Source organism: Harpia harpyja, chromosome 7 (assembly GCF_026419915.1).
Source record: "Harpia harpyja isolate bHarHar1 chromosome 7, bHarHar1 primary haplotype, whole genome shotgun sequence".
Taxonomy (NCBI): Eukaryota; Metazoa; Chordata; class Aves; order Accipitriformes; family Accipitridae; genus Harpia; species Harpia harpyja.
In genome coordinates this window covers 24422540-24440860 of record NC_068946.1, presented here as the reverse complement: position 1 = coordinate 24440860, position 18321 = coordinate 24422540, and the positions used below count along the sequence as shown (strand labels likewise).

General features: G+C 39.3%; 1 protein-coding gene across 1 annotated transcript in view; it reads right to left on the bottom strand.

Moving 5' to 3' along the window:
* Window positions 1-8258, bottom strand: part of SLC39A10 (solute carrier family 39 member 10) — a 96351-nt gene extending 88093 nt beyond the window's left edge. Inside the window, exon 1 of the mRNA XM_052793201.1 lies at window positions 8114-8258. The gene's annotated coding sequence lies outside the window, so the exon portion shown is untranslated. The remainder of the gene's footprint in view (window positions 1-8113) is intronic.
* Window positions 8259-18321: the final 10063 nt, after the last annotated feature.

The following is an 18321-nucleotide window of genomic DNA, read 5'->3' as shown; positions in this document are numbered from 1 at the left end:
GAGAGGTGCTGTGTTCCATGTGCTAGGCATTCATGTGCAGCCAGGCTCCAGTCCAACTGCTCACTCTAGCCAGCAGTGAGCAGTTCAGAGGCTCGTCAGAAGGAGTATTTTAAAAAGGTTTTCACTCATTCCTCAGCATGCATGCAGACTTGTGTCCTCAGTATCAGAGCTCAGCATGGCGCACAGTTTGTTAGTGGACCTGTGAACTATTGAGTCCCACAGTTTAGCCTGGTTTTAAACAAGTTAGGCAAGTCATGCAGCAGTGCTAGAAAGTTCACGTGTGGCCCAGATATGCAAGTAGTTACTGTTCTATGTCACCCGACACTTTGAACATGGTTCTGTAGCCGGTTTATTCTGACTTACGTAATTAAAAATATGCAACATATTAAGATGGTGCAGAGCAAGAAAAAACAAGAAATTCTTGTGGTCTTTCTCTATTGTTTTCCAGTGAGTTTCTCCCATTTTGTATCATGACAAAACCCCAGTCAATACAGTGCTTTAGCCATGCGCCATGATATGGCTCATCAAATGTTCCCAGCATTGTAGGTGCTGTGTGGCTATCTATACCCACTAAACAAAAAGTCATTTTGATTATGTGTGGATAGCCATATGCTGTATACCCACTGTTCATTCAACTTTTGCTGTACGCAGTTTAATTCATCTGTACATTACCTGGCACCAATTTCAAAGACAACTTTTTACCCGAGGCATGTCTATCAAACCTTCTCAAATGGAGAAAAATATGTTAAAGGAAAAAAATCATGTAGTTTTCAGGAAGATCTTATAAAAACCTATGTGTAAGAACTGTAGACAACTCATACAAGATCTTTAGTTTGACCTATCAAATGGTTTACCTGTGCTTTAGAATACTCGGAAAACAGGTAAAAATCTTGCAAATGCTAAGTTTAGTCTCTGCTTACAGAAGCATTTTGTGCTATAGTTATTGTTTATAAATATTCTGTTCTTCTTTCAAATTCCTCATTGCCAGTGAAACTTTTCTCATACTGAGAGTAAGCCACATCTGAGAGGTTGTTTTGTTTTGCCATGCCTAAGACCTTGAGATTAATTGCATAATGCTTGGTATGGGCAAAAGTAAACCACAGAAACCTGGCAACAGCATTTGAGTCACTGATGCTCTTTTTCAAGCTATGTATTGCTGCCAAGTAGCCCCAAAATTAGCACAGATTAAAAAGAAATCATAAATCAAAGCTAACATTTAGGGAAGTACACTGACATTTCTGTTTGCATAATGGATCAAAACTAGAGCAGCTCCAGCTGAACTGTGCTGAAGCTTACTGTGAATAAGCAATGCTCATCAATAGAAATGTCCAAGGAAGACAGACCACGGCAGTACTGAAGTTTGCAAGATTAAAGTTACTAGCATGGTGCGACTCTGATCCTGTAAAACACTCAAGCTACTTCATGCACATGGAATTTTATGGTTTAGCTGAAAGGGAAAGTGGGTAAAGCAATTCTCTAGCAAGTTTGCAGGGCTAGACTTTTACACCGATAAAGAGAAAGGGTTGTAGCAGCTTTATATAAGAAGGGCCTAAGTAAAGGAGGGAAGGAATCCATAGATTGTAATCAAAATTGAAATATTTGTCTTGAGTACGACAGATGTCTTACAGAGAATACAATTAGTTTTTCCCAGTTTTCCTAGTCCTTTCATGACAATCAATCAAGCTGCGTTTGAAGTCAATTATGACAATACAGTAATCCCTGTGCCCTAAATGAGGTTGCCAACCTAAGCTGTATTTTATTTCTGGCTTACCGTAAGTTTAATGTGCACAGCCAGAATCCACACTTTGGATTTGCTTCTTTTTAGTCCTCGTGGCACCATTTTCCTCTCTCCGTCAGAGTTACACAGGAGACAGCTGTCTATCATTTTCTTTTGAAGAAAACCCAAAACTATACAGCGCTATATGAAACCATGCCTCTTCATGCTGTTTAGTCCATGCTTGTGTAGTCCATGGTTGTGTAGTCCATGCCTGACAACACCCATTTTAGGCTTGCTATTCAAACCTGCTGTTTCCATGCAAAATGGGTTTGCCTTTCTCCATATCCCCAAATATTTCCTGCCCTCTTTCCTCAGGTGTTGATGTTAGGAACATGTATAATCCCAGTCATGCGCTAATTTCTTACAGATTTCCCTTTGCCTTACAAAGGCAGCTGCCCAGTCAGCAGCACCATCAACACCAGGCATTGCTCTGTTCTGGCAGCCTGTCCTGATTTTGTGCACCTTCCTGATGATGCCTCACTACTGGGAGACCTGTTTTAGCAGCAGGATTTTTTCCTTCAGACATCTAAGAAATTCTCTTAGTTAAAAAGCACTGCTATATTTCATCTCATTTTCTTAAGGACTAAACAGAGCACAGAACCTCAATGGAAGATACACTGTGCCTGTCTGGTAACTGTGCTGCTACTTTCTGATCTTCAAGACTCCTGCCAATGCAGTATTGCTGTGATTGTAGCCAGCTGCTTGACTAGCCAAGAACAACCTCATTACAGGAAGCATCCAGATCATCTTCCACCATCACAGAAAGCTATTCCCTCCCCTGAAGGCCTTACAGCACAAGAAGTGCAAAGTATGCAACGCTCAGATCTCCTAAGCCTGCTGCCCTTCCTGTCTTAAAGTGTAGACTGATTCAAGTTGATGATTTCCAGATTCATATTTTTTTCAGCATGACTTCTTGGTCTTTTAGGTCATGGCACTACTTTCACTTGCAGGGATTTTGTTTGTGTGAAGATACGTTCCCGATGTCTGCTATCAGCAATCTTTCAGCAGGTACCCCACCATGCACTGCTTTGTTCCAGGGTGGGCTTACCTCTGTACTCACCAACACACTGCACTTATCTTAGACAGATATTACCTCCTCATTTAAGTGCTGGCCATTCACATTACAGAATGCATATTCCCTATAGTACATGTCCTGGTGTGAGGTCTCCTATAGAGTTTCTGAGCTTGCTTGCTCAGTTTGGTGAGCTACTTATTCTGTCTGATCTGGAGAAGAGTCACAGGATTACAATGACCAACAAAGTACACACAGTGCCTGCAGCACCAAGTCAAGACTGAGGATCTCCAACAGAAGCTTTTGAAGGAAGTGAAGGATTTTGGCAGACTTCCACTGTCCAGTCCTATGACAAGAACTGTTTCACGCAGTAACCTGACTTTAAGCACAAATAGCTTTTTAAAGAGGCTTTGTTGAAGTGTAAAATCCTCAGAACATTTTGGTAGAGATCAGTAAATAGTGATCTTAGTTACAATCAACTCCAGCTCAATTCTCTCTTAGCAGCACTGAGTCTTAAATGCAAATATTACAAAAAATAAGCTGAGAAGTGAGATCTATGTGCTTCTTGGTCAGGTACTAGGACCACCACAATTGTCAGGTGAGCAGTGATACGAATAAAAAAAATAATAATCCTGAAACAGACGATAGCTAGACAGACATTAGACAACCTGGTGAGTATGAAATATTCCTGACCCATACATACCCTGGAATCTGACCAGCAGATTTGCCTGGTTAATGAAGAGCTATACAAAGCAACAGAAAACCTATATACAAACTGCTGTTATCTGTCAGGTCGCAAAACACGGACAATGTAGGGAAAAAATAGAAGAATCAGATTCCACATTCTCCTGTTTCTGGGAGACATCCTGTGAGGTATTACAAAAAAATCTACCACAGCTAAAAACATACCTTCAAATATCTAAGGAGAATGCTGCCTAGTTCATCTGGCCAGCATTCTGTGCTTGTTCACAGTCATCAACAGTGATAAACAAGGTGACCACCTCCACTATTATAACTTGCACACCTTATTTTAGGGACAAAGCATGTCTGATAGAGCATAAAATTGCTCTAAGGTACAACTTTCTGTTTCTCCTTTCAAACAAAGGAGAATATCCATCTCAGATCTAGTCTTGGGGAACAGGGGAGAGGAAAGCTTCCAAACTGCCTTTGATAATATTTTTTCTTTTCTGTTTGTTATTTCAAATGCTCATTTTGTGTTCTGGATCAAAGATAAACAGACTCACAGTGAGCAGAAATGTACAATAAAAATGAAGTGTGAGCCATAGTGGATGTTACAACCTGCATAATCACCCAGTGAAACTAGTCTCATATGTTTTTTATACACTCATATATTTTGAGGGTGTTGTTTGTATAAAGTTATGCTATTATTCAATCACACTATGAACAACCCTATCAGCATTAGATAAGATACTTCATGTATTAAAAACTTTTAATCAAAAGCTACTTTAACTTTTCTTGATGCTCAGATCCTACAAGAGAAATCTGACCTTGATCTTCTGTTTACAGAACAAACCCATTGCATTAAATATACAACAAAGAAAAGTACAGATCCCATAAAGTCATTGGCCTGAACTAGTAAATCATTTAGTTTTCTACTGGATTTCTGAAAGGAGAATTATGGTACTTGCACACACCTATTAAAAGGATAATGAGGCTGAAGAAATTAAACGACCTACACATGATGCCTCTAGCTGTTGTGTAGTTTTCTTGCAGTATGCTTTAAAAGGCCATTGACTGTGTCCACTTTTTTCCGGATGCAGGGAAATATCTACCTTTGAGACTGTGCCAATCTAAGCTGCAGAGTTAGTCATAGACCATAATGGCTTAAAATTTTGAAGAACTCCAAGAGGAGAGCACCGAGCTCATGTTTGGGCTGGAACTGTGGCCCTGGTTGTTTCAAGTCCAAGGAAAACCTACAGCCTGACTCAGTTCTTACATAATGTTGTAAAACGTTTCTAAGAGTCTCCCTCTTAATCATTTAGCAAGAAGTGCTTCTTATCCCAGACTTATGGGGCATAACTGGGCAGCACAAGAGAGTCACGCCAACTGACAGTACTTAATGAGGGCTGGGCTCCAGTTTTTCATCAAGAAAAAGCTTTTAAATTAACAAGTCCCCTTCTGCTGCAACTGGCAAGCTGAGCCTGAAATGTATCTCCCCACCCCTCCCTCTGCAGCATTCAGCATGTAACATCACAGAGAAAATAAAAAGTGGAGTAACTTCAAAGAGGTTTCTTTTTTTTTTTTTTTTAAATTTAAATTAAGACACCAACTATTGAAGCTGTTTTAACAGTAACCATCAGGAACCAATACCAACAAAGGGCTTTAAGGTGATTTTACATTTTATTCTTGCTGGAGGTATGCAATAGGGAATCTCTGTGGCAGCCAAAGTTTGTGGAGATTTAGATGACCCATTTCCCTTATCTAATGAATTCAGGCAGAACTGCAAACTTTCTAAGGTTTTAAACTGACAACCACCAAGACAATCAACATGAAACTGAAAGACAGCTCACGCTTGGAATGCAGTGACTCTAAGTCAGTTCATGAAACAAAGTTTTACAGCTTTTAAATTACTGAAGTATAGAGAGCATCTTCAAGATGTAGGTATTTCAAACCTCTGTCTTTGGTGGGAGCTACAGCAGAGGGACTCAGTGGGTCTTCTTTACTGAAGCAGATGCTGCTTTGGACCTTGGGGAAATTGCCAGACAAAACAGAACAGCACACAACTAGCTTGCCTTAATCATCTCGTTTACAACTGTCTATCTTGGTGAAGTTACTGTTAACAAGCTGTAAAGAGGACAGAACAAGGTTCTTTCCAGTGGTGCCCAGTGACAGGATAATGGGCACAAATAAAAAAATAGGAAATTAAATCTGAACACAAGAGAACACTTTTTTTTTTTTTTTTTCTCTCCTTTTTTCTCCCTTTTAATATGAGTGTGGTCAAACAGTGGAACAGGTTGCCCAGAAAGGTTATGGAGTTTCCACCTTTGGAGATAACTCAAAAGCCATCCAGACATGGTCCTGGGCAACCTGTTCTAGCTGACCTTGCTTGTGCACCGCTGAAGCTAGAATGTAGATCCCCAGCACTAGGCTGCAATCAGTGGAATTGTGCTTATTTACATTGCTTGAAAACTGGTGTCCTACACTGAAATAATTTTTTTTGTGGAACTTTCAGAAGTTTCAGTAGGTTTTCACATCTATACACATTAGCAATGCTGATGTCCCAAAGTGTTGTCTTAAAGAATATTTGATCTATACCCTGATTAAACAGGCCTCCCATAGATTTATCCGAAAATTGTTAGGAGATCTTCAAGGCTGACTTAATGTCTGGTAATTTGCCTGAATTCTACACCTAACCGAGGTGCGTAGTCAGACTTTTCCGGGGCAGTATTGACATGACTGGAAAGCTCTGACTGCTGCTACTAGTTGGCTACCACAATGCAGAACAGCAGCCGCTGGCAAAGTGGCCTTTTATAAAATCACCTAAACCAAGCTCTGCCAAAATTAACATGCACCCTTTATTGGTTGTAGCAAAAATAAGAAACCACTTCCTTCTTCAATAAGGTGGGTTTCATCTGACTTTCCTGGGACTCCAGTACATCTGCGTGTATTGCTCTTACAAACAACAGAACAGATCATTCTGACATTTGCGAGATAAAGATGTTATGGACTATAAGTACACCTTGAGGAAGTCTGGAGTTCAACATACATTTTAGAATTCACATCTTGTATGAGGACTCAAGTAAAGCATGTAATCCCACTTACAGGTCTAGACTGATCTGTCAGCAGTACTGTTCTTACCCATCTGCAAAGAGAGAGCAAAGTAAGTTCTTGACTTTCTAGTGTCAAGAGGGAGAGGATGGAAGTGATGTGGGAAATGGACAGAGAAACAGAAAGAGACTCATTACAGAGGGAGGAATTACACATCAAGTTAGCCTCTTTTCAAGAAACACAGCCTATAAGTGTGGCTGTACATCTACGCGGTTTAGCAGCCCATTGATACGCTGTGACACTGTGCTTACGCTGTCTGAGAACTGGTTCCATTGTTTTGCTTCATTAGATACCTCAAACAAGGAAAGCACTGAGTAAAGCCCAGGATCTGTTACTTCAGAACAGATTTTCCCTTCTCCTAAAGCAAGCACTGGGGAAAAACAAATTGAACTCATACCTCATAGTGGTGGATGTGCCACACATTTTATGTGACTACATAAAGAAGGTAGGCCAGGAGTAAATTTTCAGAACAGGATGCCCAAGAAAAATCAATATCCCAGTAACAGCTAGTATCAAGAAAGATTTCTCAAGATTACCCCGTTGTTCAGATAAAAGTACATGCCTTTTAACTATACGTACTTAAGGATGCACTTTTGAGCAACACAAGACTTCAAAGTTTTCACTGTACTGTAAACTTCATTTGCAGGAGATGCAAAGGAGCAAAAGCTACTAGAAAAAAATGCAACAACAAGCACTAAGATTTTCAAGGTGTCCCTTTTCCTATAATGATTAGGGTCAAAATTACAGTTTAAAGAAACAAACAAAAAGCCCTCAACCCCCGCACCACAAAGAAGTCAACCTTCTGAGGCAAACAGAAGCCAGCTGCCCCGGACCCTATCTGTTGTTTCTGCAGGTGGCTCAACTGGGCATTGCCTTAGTTCTGTTTCCAGTTAGCTGATATTTTTAGGCTCTTCTCATGTCTTGCCTCATATTTGCTGAAAAGAATATGCAGCTGCAGTAACAGCTTATTAAGTCTCCCAAAGTCCCTCAAACCCTGACAGAAAAAAATTTAATATGTTGAGTTCTGTTCTATACAGTCATTTTGAGTTTATTACAAACCATCTTTCATGGTTTATATATAACTACATTAATAATATATAGCAAGCAAATAAAATAATTCTTTATATGTTCTGCTTAGATCTAATAACTTTCCACTTGACTCAAGGACCAATCCTTAAATAACACCTGCTTGTGCATAGGAATAAGACTTCTTCAAAACGCAGACAAAGCAAGGGCCCAAACCCATCATTACAGCTGAGTACAGTTTCTATTACCGTGGGTAGTCCTATTACACCACTGGTGAGGTTTGGCGCAACAGCCTTCCAGAACAAAGGCAGACAATGAATCAAAGTAGAAAAGATCCTCTCTAACAGGCTTAAAACTTTTAACAGCAAAAAACAAATCGTTGTCTTTGAACTGCACCTCATATAGTCATGCAGCACACAGCCCATGCTCAGTCTCTAGCACACTGCAGAAGAGCTCAGCATAACCTCTTCCTCAGCCATTGCTCAAAAGAGGAATGCAAACACACTTACCTGAATATCCGTGGGCTACATAGATACTAGCACAGGCTGGATTGCCTTTATACAGCTGGCTTTCCAGTGCTCCCTGTTCCCAATGTTCAAGTAAAGAAGAACTGTTTATGCTACTGCACTGATAAAAATCATCTCAGAGGGGCCCAGAGCTGCCCTCATAGCTCATAAATTATATAGCTTTACTCTGCTTGGCACAGGCTTGAACCCTGTTATAATTTAGGTTAAAAGACAACACAAAGTTTCTGCCTTTTCAGAGCCCTTCGGCAGTTTTGCTGCTGAACCACAGGGTCTGGTCAGGCCTCTACAGGTGTTCTTAATTAGGAGAGAATCCATGTAAGGTACTAGCCTTAAAGATATATCTTTTAAGCACAAGCCTTCAAAACTCAGCCATATCATACCACCATCTTCACTGAGTTATGCTTACAAAGAGCACAGATAAAACAGTGTTTAATCAGAACTGCTGTTTCCCTTTGCAAGCAAAAGATCATGAAATAGCAATCCCGCAGTATGAAAGCATTGAGTTATCTCATCCTAATGTGAGTGCCTAGTTGATTCACTTTCCTGCCTTTGACTTGCTTTGACACTTAGATTTAAAAAGTACTTCTGTCCTTAGAGGCAAGTGTAGTGTATAAAAACCAGCACAGACACTTGTTGCAGAATTTGATTATCTTTGGGAACAAATCAGCTGGCCTCTTATTCACATTTTCAAGAAAAGACTGAATGACTTTAAAAGTAAAGACTTCAGAGAGACAGTGTGAAATCATGCACAGAAATAAATATACAGCTGTGGCCTGGATGATCATTAAGGGCGTATAGTTTGTGAGGATGGATGGAAATAACATTCTTCATTTTGAAAGAGTCAGAGGAAAAAAACCACACAAACAATTAAGCCACACAGTGCCATGAAATATATTAGACCCTTTCTTAATACTGGATAAAATGAGACAGGCTTACAAAAGCATTGTCACTGACATACTCCAAAGGGTTCTTCAGGGCAAGTGCCCTGTCTTTCCAAGCACCAAACTTCCAGTGCAGTCTAGCAGGGAGTCTACCACATGAAGCAACTAGCAGGACTGAGACTATAGAGATCTGTCTTGTCAAAGGTTATAAAATGCTGTCAGTAGAGCATTTTCCTGTTCCCTGAATTAGGAACAGCAGAGCTGTTCTGTGGCTGAACTGGTTGGACCTTAACTTCTGTTTGTCACAGGAGTAAGGATCATTTATAACTTGTGGAAGTTCCCTACCAGGTTCTCTGCAGTGAGACTGTGCTCCTGGAGGTTCCTGCCTTGAACCACTCTGAAGCTGTTGCGCTGTTTCAGGACTCTTCAGATCACTAACTCTGGAACATAAACTTCAGAAAGATTTCAGGACTGAAGGGGCCAGGGCAGGATTCCACCTGTGCAAAAGCAGCGTAAGGTTGGTATAAATGGCTCTAGGCCTATGCTACTGTATTTGGGGTGCCATTTTAGTACCTAGAGCATTCCTGAAAGTTGAGGGATAACATAGGGCAGCCTTTGTCCTCCCTAAGTATTGGACTGTGCCATCTAAATGACAATTTTGGGAGGCACAAAGGAAGACGGAATATTCATGCTCCTCCATTTGAACCTAATTTAGATGTTATTCTGAACCATGTCCTATAACAGCCCCCACCCTCCACCAGTGTTTATAGACAGCCTGAGAACTTTAGCCTTTGCATTTGGGCTTCTCATCAAGATGTCTAAAGTATGTGAATAACTTTATAGAATCAACATGTGAGCTGTGAGAAAATTTGGATCACCTGATAAAGTCCCAAAATACGGTTATGCAATTTCTGTAGCATAGATCAGCAGACCTAAACATGAAGTGCAACCATAGGGAAAGTCTTCCCAGAGACAATCTCTGGGTTAGATTTTGATCTGATTGATCTTATGCTAATATAAGTTAATTTTCAGATTAACTTAAGAAGGTTGGTTTTAATGTCTTGGTATTCCCACTCATACTTGACTGTTTTCAGAACTACCCTGACTAGGTTTTCATTGATTACAGGGACCAAACACGAGTCTGCATATCCTTGATACTAGATGTACAGCAGCTGTTTTTCAGGACCTCAACTCCACATTGCTATAACAGCAGCCTGAAATGAAGCCGTCCAGAACTCTCCTCTGCCATGCAGCACATGATGCTAAATTCTTCTCCAGCAGGGAGTATGTTCTCTTCCTGATACTGGCCCGTGGATGTTGTAAGAGAGAATATATGGAATATATGATGAGCAGCATACCCATCAAACTATGCTGCAATAGGTGGATTTTTAGCAGCAGGTATTCAAGCTTGCCTACAGGCTGAATTTGACCATGAGTATACAGTCACAATGTGGGTTCAAGGGAGGTTTGGGTCTGAGGATCAACTGGTGCATATCTCAGTTGGTGTCCCATACATGTCAGTACTTTAACATAATAATATTTTGATTCAGTAGGTGTTGTTTCTGAGGGCTTCTAAATATTTGCTGAACCTTCTTCACCATCTTTTATTTCAGAAGCCTTCAGTGTTCCCAGCCTCCAGTTTATACCCAATAGGATATAAATATTGATTTTGTAAGCTTGTAAGAAAACACTGTGGTAAAAGGATTTTTGGGAGACACCGATTTCAAACTTCACATTTGTGCCATTTCCTCCTAACTTGATACAAAAAATAATCAATCACATGCTGCATTCAGTCAGATTCTTGTAAGTGGAACTTTTCTGGGTTTATACAGATGCAACTGAGGACAGAACTGAGTTCAAGGCATTGCCATGCAAAATTAAATGATATTTGGTCATATTAGTTCAATTGCTTCAACTTGCCCATTGGCACCTCATTCAGAGGAGAACAGATAACATACTGTCATGGTTTAACCCCAGCCAGCAACTAAGCCCCACACAGCTGCTAGCTCACTCCCCCGCAGTGGGATGGGGGAGAGAATCAGAAGAGTAAAAGTGAGAAAACTCGTGGGTTGAGATAAAGACAGTTTAATAGATGAAGCAAAAGCTGTGCACGCAAGTGAATCAAAACAAGGAATACATTCACCACTTCCCATGGGCAGGCAGGTGTTCAGCCATCTCCAGGAAAGCAGGGCTCCATCACGCATAAAGATTACTTGGGAAGACAAATGCCATCACTCCAAATGTCCCCCCTTCCCTCCTCTTCTCCCAGCTTTATATGCTGAGCATGACACCATATGGTCTGGAATATCCCTCTGGTCAGTTGGGGTCAGCTGTCCCAGCTGTGTCCCCTCCCAACTTCTTGTGCACCCCCAGCCTCCTCTCTGGTGGGGTGGGGTGAGAAGCAGAAAAGACCTTGGCTCTGTGTGAGCACTGCTCAGCAATAACAAAAACACCCCTGTGTTACCAACACTGTTTTCAGCACAAATCCAAAAACCAGCCCCATACTAGCTACTATGAAGAAAATTAACTCTATCCCAGCCAAAACCAGCACAGAAACCTACTATAGCCTTCATGGATATTTCTAGGTGGAGGAGATCTGGGGAGAGCCAGGAGAGAAGATGGCTAAATAGGTACAATGAGTATAGTGTTCCAGTCCACCTTCAGGGCTACTCTGAGCCTTGCACAGCTCTGAGAAGATGGTAGGATTACTTTCCACATCTACAACGTCTTTTCATCCTCAGCTTTCCAAATCTGCTATTACTCTTGTGGCAGTTGTATAACTCTCATCTGTCCCATCTCAGCTATGAAGAGATCATTTTTCCATCTTACACAAAGTAAATGGCAGGTTAAGTTAAACTTCTAAAAGAAGTGATTGCATTCATCACTGAATTCTGACTGTTCAGAGTATGAAAAAAGGCAGTATTGAGTACAAAAATGTAAAATCACTGTTTCTTAACTCATTTGGCCTTAAACTGAACTCTTTTCTGAAAAGTCAGTTCTTAGTGCAAAAACTTTATGAATGCCATTCTGGGAAATCCTGATTTACTCTCTGCATTATATAATTCTAACAACAGTGTCCTTTACTTTTTACAAGAAATCTAATTTGTTAAAGAGTCAACATATGGATATAAAAAGAAAAAATTGAGAATCAACCCTAATGAGCAGCACACGAGTGTCTCACCAGAGAGAAAGAATGCCTAGATTACACACAGAAGACAATAGTGAACAGAACCTTTCTGTCTCCACTGAATTCAGAAGTGCCCAGAATGGACTTGCTGACTTAGTGTTGGTCAGTGTTACCAGCTGAATTAGGAACCTACATTTGGTAGTGGGACTACTTCCCACTATCTCTGCTGGAAGTGTATTTTTAGTTCTGGATATCTAGGAAGTCCTCAGCGTCACTTCGACAACTAGTGCTAAATTGCCATTCATTTCCAAAAAGTTCTAATATGAGAAGCAATTATGGAAAATAAGGTTCTTGGCTGAGAGAAACTGATGTTATCATTAAAAAAAAGATCTGGCAAAGCAACAGTGGTAATGATATGAAAAGTAAATAAGCACAGGAGATAGTATAAAGATGCTGAGTTGGGCAGGAAATTATTTCTAATATGAACTAAGTCTCTCTTTTATAATACTCATTCCACCAAAATGGATGCATTTAAATTGCTGTTTAGGTGCCCTTACTCATTGCTGTTTAGAGCATATTAGTTTAAATGCAGAGTTCACTTAATTCTAGCTAGGTCAGTAATTGTGCTAATGAGCAAGGTGTACCCTCAATCATTTGCTTTAAGACAAATAAATGATCATTTACAAAATAAAATGGCTTTCTTTTTGCAATTTCATAGAGGCATACGAAAAAAAAAAGTGCTGATCCTGTGCAGGCAAAAGTTGAATGCCATGAAAGTTTAAATTAAAGACAAGACAGTTTCTCATGCACTATAAAATCTGTGACTGCCATGAAACAAGACCCTGCTTAATATCCATGCACTTTAATTCTCAGCAATAAAAGTTACAGAAGAAGAAAATTAATTATTTTTTGATTAACTAGTTAATTGTGTTGTTATAAATAATTTAGAGTTTCCTTTTTCCCACTGGTAATTTCTTGATACAGAAAAATTACTTTGCTACCAATTATTTATAAATAGTTTTGATTAGAGCCTTCATATTTTCAATGAGTGTTTCTACTTTGAATTGCTGTACAATGAATAATTATGAATTTAATCCTGTAGTGAGAATGTCACATGTATAAACAATTATTTAATTAACTACAAAACAGATGAGGAAGCTGGCTAGAAGCATAATAATTCAGCTTTGTAAAATGGTTGCCTTGATCTTCTTGCCTTCCCAAATAGGGGAATGGCTGATTTTTTTTAAAACTATATATCTTCAGGGTTTTTTTTGTAATACAACCCAAAATTAAAGAATTCTTCTTTAAATCTGCTAGCTTATAATATCATACAATCCAATTTCATCCATTCTCAAAGGGCCTGATTCAAAGCTTCGAAACTAATGCCAATCAGTTTCTTCATTATTTCATAATAAATCACAGTGTGATCAGTGAGTTCTGTGAGACACTTCTGTGTCTTCTGCATCCTCAGTAGAGAATATACTGGAAGTCAGTTCGATGTATAATTTGGGGCACGGCATGACAAGTTAATGCAGAGGACAAAACCACAGAAATGAAACTTGACTGATGTATGAAAAAGGTGGGAGTGGATTTAGAATGTTGTAGTTTTGTAAAAGAACTTCCATTTAATGACAGCAATGCCAATGTGCTTACTAACTTGAATGCTGGCAGAGTATCTAACATGGCTGCCTCTTGAAAGCAGAGATAGGGAATGAGAAGGCGGCCTTCCAAAACTTTGTCAGATTTCTCACTGTTGAAATGGTACATATATCTCTGAAAGAGTATGCTATATTTATAATTGTAATAAAGGTTCTTTCAGTTTTGTAAAAAAGAAGAAAAATGTTAAGTTAGGGCTTTGTCCAGTAACGCAGATCTCTGTTCTGTTTTTAGCAGTGATACATACTTTAAAGGTGCACTAGCAAACCAGCAAATTATTATTACCTGTGTCAATCTCCCAGCTGTAAAATATGTTTAGTAATGCAGGCAAAGCAGCAAAATGCCACATTATCAGTATCTATTTTCTGATGTTGATGATGGAAAGAAATAGGAAGAGAAATAAATTGTGATATGCAAGCAAAAACAGAAAGAAAGTAAGTAGATGGGGACAGTAAAGTGGAAAAGGACAAGCAGTTGGAGAAAAGGATATGAAGGAAGAGAAATATGAAGCATAAGAGAACAAGAAGCAGATGGAAAACAACGTGGTAAAGAAAGTAATTTGATACAGATCCTAATTTACAGTAAAAGTATGAAGTCTCATTAAATACACAACTATAATGCAAAAGAATACATTCACAAAACTTGTTTTGGCCAGATGCCTATGTTAGTGAGTCCCATAAAACTCAGTTAAGTTATATCTCCATTTTAAGGTCAGAAGGGCTCACCTAGTCTGACTTCTATTCCATATGCAGTGCATTTCACCCAGCTTCCACTGTACTGGGCACAGTAACCATACAGAAGGAAATACCTGACATTTTTTAAAAATCTATTTTAATAATCTACATTTTCCTCTTGGAATATCTAAACCTTTAATTTATTGAAGACACTAAGTATAGGCTCTTCTTTTATGTAGGCAGAGATCAGTCAATGTGTTCTTAGAAGAGATGCCAAGAACTAAACTGTCTTTGAGAATTACTTGCTACAGTTTTCACTTTAAGCTCAAAACCTTTGTAGATGTTATTTTCCTCATTTAACACAACTGCTCAGTGATAGCCTGTGAATCCAATTACAATGTATTACTCAGAGGTTTTCAGTTTTCTTAATTTCTTTATAACCAACACAAATGTTCCTTTAAGAATGTGAAACACCTTTTAATTTATGAATTCATTTGAAGAGATGCCATCATTCCATTTACTACCCATGTGTTAAATTAGTACTTTTCAATTCATAGGCTGTACCAATGAGCCTCAAGGACTTTTTTCCTTCCCTGCACATAATAGGACTTCCTACCTTCCTTTCTGTCCTAAATAGAAAAGTGAAGTCATTGCCAGTGTTTAGGCTCTAGGCAGTTTTTGGCCTCAAGTTTTTTTCTCACAGTTCTTTCCTCCCCCTGCTGAAGACGCAGTGATTATACCTGTGATCTGCTGACATGTTGGTGCCTGTGCATGTAGGAACCTCTCCTTCTCAGTGAGGCTCTGCCTGGGCACTGAGTACAGGAGTGTTGATGACAGTGTGAGTTGAAATTGAACTCAGTACCATAAGGCTGTGTTTCTTCTCCTGCATAACCATCTGAAACAAAGGCTGTCCCTTCATCCATGGATTTTATCGTTCTTTAATCCCCAGACTTCTTAAAGTCCAAAGAAGAGAATTCACCAGTGGCTAACAGTACTGTGTCCTCAGTTTACTTTGGTACATAGAGCCAAGTTTCAAGGTTTGAAAATGAACCTTCTTCCCTTGAGTTTGCTTCCTGTCTGGTAAATGTTGGTTTTACTCCTTTTGCTACTTCAGCAGCAGAAGCCAGGGTAGTTGGTTTTTTTTAATAGTCTGCTTGGAAAAATCTTATGAAATTTCCCCTACAAAACTAATTTATTTTGGTTAAAATTATACAAGCCAATGAATTACTTGTCACCAGATATTCAAGTTTTGACATATTTGCATTTACACCAGTGGCTCTGATATTCTGACTTAACATATTATAGGCCAGTTGGAGTTAAGAGTATGTTTTATTAATTGAATCCTATTCCAGTTTGGTGGATCATAATAAAAGGGAAAAATCCTTGTAGGCATCTACAAGTACAAAAATATAACTCTTCTGCTTATGTTCCACTAAGGATGCTGAAGAACATTCTAAACTAGAAAGAGCAAATAGGAGACTACAAGCCTTGCAAACTAACTAGATTTTTATTAACAAAATCTTACAAGGTAAGAGGGGATCCAAGTGCTCCACTGACTTCCAAGGGGCATGCATTAAGCATTTAACAGATATTCCATTCAGAGCATTTTCCTGTGTAAAAATGACTCTTTTGTTTGTGAAATTTTTCAACTATTAGGTGAATCTTTATAATCTGCACTCTCCAGTGCCTGAAACCTGTGTTGGGACTTGCATTCATTCTCATATCCAAAATGATGTAATGAGAAAACAGCTAATGTGCTTAGCCCATTAAGGAACTAACACGGAAAGTCTTGGAACACGTATTTTTGTAATTAGCATGTTTGCTGACAAAAGCTATTTGTGTGTTGATGGCAAGCTGCATCCTTATTATATTTTATACGTAGATGAGACTGCATATAAGTACCTTTAGAGTTGAAACATGTCTGATACCAAGCAACTTTCCTATCCTTTGGAAAATGCCTAAAGGGCATGATTGAAGAAAAATTCCTTGGGTATGGATACCAACCTTTAAGGTTAAATCTGAACTACAAGGATAATTTATACCGTCTTTTACAAGACTCTGTTGTGTGCCATTGCTTCTATTGCAGGGTAATGCAATGGAGCACAATGCTGCTGCTGAAGCTGAGATATCCCTTAAGTGTCTACTGTATCCATTAGGCTCTGAAAATTGCAAATGCCTGACTACATGAATTACTCTGGAACAGTTTAGCATGTGTGTGGAGTTTTCGCTATCAAAAAGCTCTGGCGATTCCACATTAGAAAGTAATATTCCATATGGCTTACTGGGAATTTAGGCACTTAAACAGATACTCAGCAGTGATATTTAATGCAGTTTATTGAACAGGTTTACAGATTACGGACACAATTTTCAGAGATTTGTCAGTTTCTGTCTGAACACACTAATTATGTGCCTGGGAATTTGACTTTTCCCCTCGTATTTTATTTTCCTTTTTTCTCCATTTTGATGATAAAAGGTAAATGCAAAGGTAGGATTGTGCTGATGCAGTGGAAACATACTTCAGTGTAGTTTATAGACAGAACTTCTGCAAGAAATAGCCTTTATGTGATCATCTTGTCTTGCTGCAGATGTTTTAGATTAAGCTTCTTGCTGCACAGTCTGCACAAAATACATGAGCAGATACCATAATATGTTGCATAGAAAATGAATATGGAATAGAAGCTGATGTGAAATTACAATGAGCAATTTAAGTGCCGGCAGGGCAATATCTGGTTGTTTGCACTCAAGTGTTTATGAGCAGAATAGTAACTGAACACAAGGACCTGCTCCATAACCAGGTCTGCTGGGTGTCCTAAGGGTATATAAATATAAATAGCAACATATGGGATATGGATTCATTTGTACTCTACTCCCAACAGTTTTGAAACATCTTTCTTTTGATAGCAGGAAAACGACCAAACACAGCAAGTATATGATAGTGTGCAAATCTGTCACAGCGAAGGACTAAGCAGCCATAGTCTCATCTGTTCTGTGCCTCCTCCAAAAGCAGAGGGGGAGGGCCTGCCTTGGATTTGCAGCCATGTACATACTTACTGTTCAAAGTCCTCGAGGAAGAACAGGCTGTCAGCACAGAGCACGGTAAGGAGTGTTTTTGTCCTGCAGTAAGAGGGAGACCTTATAACTACTATAACCAGTATTGTCACCACGCTTGCTATCCAAGCAATACCTTTCTCCAGGAGGAGAAATATCCTTTACTGCAAAGACTTTGCAGACCACAGCTGTGCTTAATGTCATATTGTATCAATATACCTACCCACCATATAAAAGAACAGTTCTAGCTGCCCATGGATTCTCCAGTTTGTTGATGTGGCTCTCAAAAATGTTCCCGAATGGGTGCTATCTCAACCCCCCTTCTTTCACAGCTCTGGTATAAAAGAATAGGACTATATTATCTGTGAGATCTGAGTCTGTGCTCCACAGGGTGCTGGAGCAACCCAGCAGGACAGAATGCTTCTGATCCACTTGATGCCTTCTGACTTCAGTGCTCAGTGAGGAAGGCTTTCCAACTGACAAGGCACAGTGGCACTGTTGGTGACATGACCTCTGGGCAACTGCCTATCATGTCACATCTGGGGTTTTTGTCTTGTTTTTGGCATCCAGAATTTGGCCTTCCATAATTACTCAACTCTGGTTTGGAAATTTGTTTGTTTTTTTTTCTTCCCCATAAGCAGATTTCCTTTTTCCTTTTCCCAAACCTGCTTTTCTTTGGGTTTTTTGTTTTGTTTTGTTTTAGTGCTTTTTAGTAAAATTTGGCACTTGAAGTTCATCTTTTTGAATAACTGGCAATATTTCTCTCATTAACGAAGGTCATGGCTAAGGTTCCAGGATTAGGTA